This window comes from Arachis ipaensis, chromosome B04 (genome assembly GCF_000816755.2).
Source record: "Arachis ipaensis cultivar K30076 chromosome B04, Araip1.1, whole genome shotgun sequence".
Lineage (NCBI taxonomy): Eukaryota > Viridiplantae > Streptophyta > Magnoliopsida > Fabales > Fabaceae > Arachis > Arachis ipaensis.
The window spans coordinates 22,587,834-22,595,801 of record NC_029788.2 but is presented as its reverse complement, the minus strand read 5'-3'; positions in this window follow the sequence as shown (position 1 = coordinate 22,595,801).

Here is a 7,968-nt window from a genome sequence, read left to right as displayed (position 1 = left end):
TCGTTCTCTGTTTACATGTATATACTATGAGACCACCCAACGCCTGTATCCCGTTTGTATGCGAACTTTAACTTAAATAATGTGTACGAGACTCCTGTTGTGTGGCTACTTGATGAGGTACCAGAGAGACGTCCTATGGCAATGTCTGATCGTGCAGAGGAGTAGCAGATGATGTTCTACCTTTTGGTGACGTTCCATCTGACTTGAGTTTTGAAGACCTAGAACGTACTTTCCCTCGCTTTAGTAGTTTAGAGAGACTAGGTGAGTATAGAGTCTAGGCTAGCCTAGGTGCCAGCTTAGGGACCTCTTGAACAGGTCAGGACCTGGGATGTTGTATGTATATATATGTATATAGATATTATTTAGCTATATCTAGGGGTGTTCTAACTAACAGTCTATATGCTAATAAAGGCTGAATCACCGAATGTTGTCAACTACTTGTGATGTATTTTTGTGTGGTTGTTTATAACTGTTTTATCTGTTATTACTTGTAAAATGATTATAAATGATTCTGTCTATTAATCCAAACGTTTTTCAAAAAAAAAATACACCACGCAAATTAACTACGCGTTTAACAACGAATCAGGCTCATATGATAAATAATAGATAATAATTAGGAAAACAAATTGGTAGCGCTCAGTTTCCGGTATGATATAGACATATTGAAAATTTGGTCGTTACACAAAACAAATTTAGGCTCAGGTCAAGGAGTACGAGTTTCGTGAAAGGATACATGCGAGCCAGGTTTGATTTTGGAAACGTTCAATTTAATTATCAAGAAAGGTCACAGAATAAAGTTCTTCAATGCGGATTACAAAAGAAAGATAGATCGAGTCACAAGAATTTGTTGGTAATTTCTCTTGTATTAAGTCTCCCATTACTATCCTCCTTCATTCCAGCTCCTCGCAATTGATCCATTAAATTATCTATCCTCGGCAACGGATACTTGTTCTTCACGGTCACTTTGTTCAGCCGTCGGTAATCCACGTAGAGTCGCATTCACTGCCAAGCGTGTATAACCCTTCGCTACAACTGTCCCTCCTTCCACGAAGTGTTTTGCTACTTAATATCGCCAATCCTAACTCAAGTCGTTACAGTATTTCACCTTTCATTTCTTCCGACGCTAAGTTTGGCCAGCCTTAACGGCAACGTTGATGAACGAAAATTGTATGTCGGTAAAGAATTTCACAAATGAAACCTCGTTGCAAGTATAGTTCTAAACCAACAAACAATTCCTTCAATAAAAAATTTGTTTGCCACAAATACAAACCCCAATAAAAATAAACCGAAGTATTTAAACCTCGGGTCATCTCTCAAGGAATTGCAAGGTAGTGTTTTTGTTATTGGCTATGAGGTATCTTTTGGGGTTTTTGGATTAAAAAACAAGAAATGTAAATGGCGAAAGAAATAAACTAACAACTAGGAAAGCTCTTGGCAAGGTATGAGAACTAGAAATCCTATCCTTATTATCATCATCAATTGTGAAAACAATTATTCATTGTTCCACTTAGTTAACTTCTAACTATGAAGGCAAGTCAAGTGAAGATAATCAATTTGGATTCACAAGTCATAGTCTAATCTGAAGGAAAGACTAGCTTTAGTGACATGCAAATCAATTAGCAACTTCCAATTATGAATCAACAAATGAGTTTGATAACTCAAGAGCCAGTAATTACTCAACTCAAGAGGAGAAAAGATCTACTCTAACATCCTTCCAAGCATTTAATCAAACACTTGGGAGGCATAAAAGGAAAGAAAGATAAAATTGCATGAAAAATAAATATACAACTACCAATTACAAGGAGATAACAATAACAAAACAATTAAACAATAAAAGAAATCAAACATAAATTGCATTAAAGGAAAATAGAAGAAGCAAGAGTACATCAACAACAAAGTAACTAGAACAAGAAATTAATAAAAGGAACTAGAAGAGTAAAGATGTGGCAACAAGAAATTGAAAAGAAAAGTAGATGAGAACAAGAATTAAAACCTAAATCTAAGAAATTCTAATCTACCTCTAACCTAATTCTAGAGAGAAAAGAGAGCTTCTCTCTCTAGAAACTAACTAAAACATCAACTAAATTAAACTATGTGCTAATGTGTTAATGTGTTGACCCCTCCTTTGAATTCTACATGTAATAGCCTCAGAATTGAGTTGGATCTGGGCCTGAGAAGCCCAGAAATCGCCCCCAGCAGATTAACTTTAAGTGGGTCACGTGCGAGCACCAACGCGTACGCATGGGTCACGCGTACACGTCGATGGCATTTTCTTTCCACGCGTACGCGTAAGTCACGCGTACACGTCACCATGCGACTTCACTTTTCACGCTTACGCGTCTACTGCGCGTGCGCGTCGATGAGTGCATCCCAAATCCTTGATTTTCCATGAGTTCTCCACTTGCATGATTTTCCTCTTCATCCCCTTGATCCATTCCTAGCTTTTCCAATCTGAATTCTCTAACAAACATATCAAGGCATCTAGTGGAATCAAAGGTGAATTAAATTTAGCTAATTAGAGGTCTAAAAAGCATGTTTTCACACTTAAGCACAAATAAGGAGAAAATCATGAAACCATGCTATTTTATTGAATATATATGAGAAAAAGTGATAAAATTTCTAAATTAAGCACAAGATAAACCCTAAAATGGGGTTTATCAACCTCCCCACACTTAAACCAAGCATGTCCTCATGCTAAAATCAAGAGAGAAACAAAGGGTATCAACATTTATTCAATGCAACTAAGTTATATGTAAACTATCTAAATGCGACTATCTATATGAATGCAATTACTTGGTCAAAACAAATCAATTTCCAAGAAACATATATAAGCATAAGGGCTAAAGCAATAACAATCAAATCGAATCCACAATTGAATTGAGTTATTAAAGATTTTTACAAACTTGCAAGAAAAGTGATGATCATAGGTGAAAACATGTAATTGAGCAATCGAACCCTCACCGGATGTGTATCCGCTCTAGTCACTCAAGTGTTTGGGGTTGATTCACTCAATCCTCCCCTAATCATGCTTTCCAAGATTTGTTTTTCATCTAACAATCAACAATTATTTTATGCATGCATACAAATATCATGAGGTCTTTCCACAAGATTGTAATGGGGCTAGGGTCAAGGTAGGATGCATATGGTCAAGTGGACTAGAATTCGAATCTTTGATTAACCTAAGCTTCCCACCTAATCTACGACAACCTATACAATTTAAGTGCTAATCTAACTACCCATTCTTCACTTTTTCACATACTCATGCATTCTCTTTTTGATCACTATACATATGCTTTGATTTTTATTGAACTTTACTTTGGGACATTTTGTCCCCTTTTATTGCATTTCTTTTTTCTTTCTTTTTCTATTTTTTCCCATACTTTTTTTCTTTTTCTTTTGTTCTTCTCTTTTTCTTTTTTTTTTTTTTTTTTGTACTTTTATACAAAGGTATCAATGCATATGGTTTAAACATTTAATTATCACATGAGTATGTACCCAATTCCCAATATTTTCAACAAAATACAAAAAACACCCTTTTACCCCAACCAATGTCTCAAGTTTTTCCACACTTGAATGATACACACTCACTAGCCTAAGCTAATCAAAGATTCAAATAAGGGACATTTATTGTTTTCTGCTTTAAGGCTTGTAATGTGCTAAAATTAAGAACAAAGTGGGTTAATCGTAGGCTCAAAGTTGGCTAACAAAGGTTGATAAAAGGTAAAGCTATTTGGGTAAGTGAGTTAAATGAATTGATGGCCTCAATCATATAAATGCATGAATAATACACAAAATAATGGACATATAGAATCAAACAAATCAAAGATCACAATCATAGAAAGAGAATAATGCACACAAGAAGGAAAATAAATGATTATAATATGTAACCATGCAATTAGGCTCAAAATCTCACAAGCTTGTGTTCTTAGCTCAAAAATCATGTTCCACAATGTGTAATTCAAGCAAGTTCAATAAAAAGGTTTTTACTCAACGAAAAATGATTCTATATTGAAGTGAGTGTTTCCTTCAATCTAATCCTTACGAGGAAGAGAGAGATTTATCTAAGAAGAGAATTCTAAAATAGCAATTGATACAAATTATGCTTACTATATTATTAGTCAATAACTTTTGTTTTCCACATCAATTTGCATTTTGCAAAAGCCAAACAACATAAAAAGAAATATTCTTGATTGAATAACATGACACAGTCATAACATAACATATATATATTAAAAAAGGAATGAATCTGAATGCATAGGAATCTTACCACTAACATGCTCTCCTTTGTTAGTGGAGGAAACGTCCACCTATTAGTCAAGTTAAAAAGACAACCATTCAATTTCCTATAGTTGTAAAGTATATTAATGAAAATTGCATTTGAATTTTCAATTGAAACTATAAGTTGAAGAAATAATCCAAGCCATTGAAGACAAGGACAAACATACCCTGTGCCTTCATCATTTTTCACTTCAGCAAATGGATTAAAATTTTGAACAGTATCCTGTTAAAAACAACCAAAAGTTAAAGGCGTTGATGAACCACTGGTATAGTTCCATATCTCATTGGATACAACTGATTTAGTCAGCTAGGATCGAATGTTGATGGCATCAATAGTATATCACACCTTGTCATAATAGGAATACAGCAACAGTAAGAAGCATGACCAATACAAAGATATTACAGCATAACCTGTTAATTGTACCTCCTCAGGTGAGACACCAACATCTTTAAGGCTGCTCTGAATGCATGAAGAAACACCAAGGCCATCAGATCTTGGATCACTCATGTGATAAGCATCATAGTTAACAACACCTCCCAAATATTTAGCAATAATAGGCGCACCTCGTCTCATGGCAAATTTAAGACTCTCCATTACCTGGGACCCAACAAATGAAGAAGACAACTAGCAGCAGCTTGCATTGTCATCTTGGCATACATACATAATCAAATGAATTGGCAATCTAACAGTTAAAATACAAACTCAACTAGATATAAGAAGTATATACTAAAACTAAAAGAGAATAGGAATGCACTTGAATAGCATAGAAAAAAGAACCACAAACATTTTAGTTTAAACAATATAGATCATAAAATATACTAGTGATGCTACTTTAACAATATTAACATATTCACCTGATTATGAGAAAAAAAAGTTATATTAAAATCTGTGACTGAATTTGAAGTTAGTACTCTACTTTTTTTTAATACTAAGCAGGCAAGTGGTTTTTCTTTCTTTCTTTTAAATTTTGTTTTATCTAATCACATTGTAAAACTAATGTGTCAAACTAGTTGAGCTGAAGTAATATAAGAAATTGATTATGCTAACTAGGTTTTAGTAATATTGATGTGATTGTTATTAACAAATACAAATTTAGAATTTTATGATAAAAATAGCAGATACAAAAATTACAAGAATAATATAATAACCAGAGAGGAACTAACAAGAAGCTGCGATAGCGATGGGCTCTGGCAACAGGCTCACAGTGATGACGACTGGCAAAGACGTTGCAACGACGAGTCTATCGTAGAGCGCGCGCACACACACACACACACACACACACACACACACATACACACACACAGAGGAACTTACATGAAGAGGATGGCGTTGCAGCGGGTGATAAACGAATTGTTGTGATGGTATAGAATTTCCTCAAATGAATGAATTCTCATTGCAAGTATAGTTCTAAACCAACAAACAATCCTTCCAATAAAAAATTTTAGTTGTCACAAGTACAAATCCCAATAAGAATTAACCGAAGTATTTGAACTCCGAGTCGTCTCACAAGGAATTGCAATGAAGTGGTCAATTATTGGCTATGAAGAACAAGGGGGTTTGATTTTATATTGTTGCAAGAAATTGAATGACAAGAAAGTAAAAGAACAATTGACTAAATAAAAGAAAGTGGAACTCTTGGCTAAGACATGGGAAATTGAGATCACCATCCTTGTCTACAAACCATATATTGACAATTATGAGAGGCCAACCTATTAAGTCTACTTCCAAAAGCTTTAAGTACGTAATGTCTACTCCTAAGCTTGAAGTACATTAAATAGGCTTGATCACATCAACCCAGAAGTCCCAACCTATCTACTAATTAGATTAGTAGTGGGTTAGTGTCAATGAGTATCAAATTGATCACCAAGGGTTCTCAAATCACCAAATCATTGAGACCCAATAACTCAAGGTCACTCAATTCCCTTAGCCTAGGCCAAGAGCAAAGAAAGCTACTCAAAAACTAGAGGAAACATTTTATCAAACACTTAGTGTGCAAGAAAAGTAAACATCATAAAATGCAAGAATTAAAGGAAACACATAACTAACATAAGCAAGAACTCAACAATAACAATCAAGATAAACATAGAAGAGCATGGAAATATAAAATTACATTAAAGAAAATTAAGACCCAACAATGGTTCATCAACATAAAAGAGAGCAAAACAAGCAATTAAAAAGAGAAACTAAGAAGATTAAGACAATAGAACACTAAAATATAAAGAGAATTGAAATCAAAACAAGAATTGAAAGAGAAATTTGAGAGTGATTAACCTAATTTTACCCTAATTACTATCCTAAATCTAGAGAGAGGAGAGAGCCTCTCTCTCTCTAGAATTCTATCCTAAAACATGATGAAAAACTAAACTATGACTACTTGGTTCATTCCCTCCTCAATCCTTGGGTTCAATAGCATCAGAAATGAGCTGCAAAATCGCTGGCCACGATTTCACTTTAAAGAACCACGTGCTCCATCAGCGCGCACGCGTACATGGCTTGTGCGCGCACTTATACGTCAGGAAACTATGGTAAATTTTATATCATTTCAAAGCTCCAGATGTTAGCTTTCCAACACAACTAGAACTGCCTCATTTGAACCTCTTTAACTCAAGTTATGGTCAATTGAGTGTGAAGAGGTCAGACTTGACAGCTTTACGATTCCTTCATTTCTTCATGAGTTCTCCCACTTTGCATGCTTTTCTCCTCACTTCTTCCATCCAATACTTGCCTTATGGACTTGAAATCACTCAACAAATATATCAAGGCATCGAATGGAATTAAATTGAATTAAAATCACCAGTTTTAGGGCCTAAAAAGCATGTTTTTACATTTAAGCACAAATCAAGGGAGAATTGCAAAACCATGCTATTTCATTAAATAAATGTGAGAAAAGGTGATAAATTTCCCTAAATTAAGTACAAGATAAACCACAAAATTGGGGTTTATCAAATCTCCCCACACTTAAACCAAGCATATCCTCATGCTAAGAATAAAGAAGGACAAGAAAAGGGGTATGAACATTTATTCAATGCAAATAAACTATATGCACATATCTACATGAATGCAACTACATGCAAAATGATTCTACCTACTTGGTCGAAAGCAATTCAATCTCCAAGAATACATAGGCACATGTAGGGCTAAGTAGTATGATGACTCATGAATCCTACCAATTCAAATATCAAAATGAAGTACAAGTAGACTTGCAAGAAGAAAAGCTCATGAAAGATGGGAACAAGGAATTGAGCATCGAACCCTCACTAGAAGTGTATCCGCTCTAGTCGCTTAAGTGTATAGGGTCGATTCACTCAATTCTCTTCTACTCATGCTTTCTAAGATTTGTTTTTCATCTAACAATCAATAATTATTCAATGCATGCATACATTCATCATGAGGACTTATTCATTAGTTGTAATGGGGCTAGGGTAAAGGTAGGGATGTATATGGTCAAGTGAGCTTGAAATTTGAATCTTTGATTAGCCTAAGCTCTCACCTAACACATATAACAACCTATAAAATTCTAATACACAACCTAGCTACCCGTGATTCCCACTTTTTCACATACTCATGCATTCTTTTTAGTTCACATTCCATATGCATTGATTTTTATTGAACCTTACTTTGGGGCATTTTTGTCCCATTTTTATTTCTTTTTCTCTTTTTTTTCTTTTTCTATTTTTTTCTTATATATA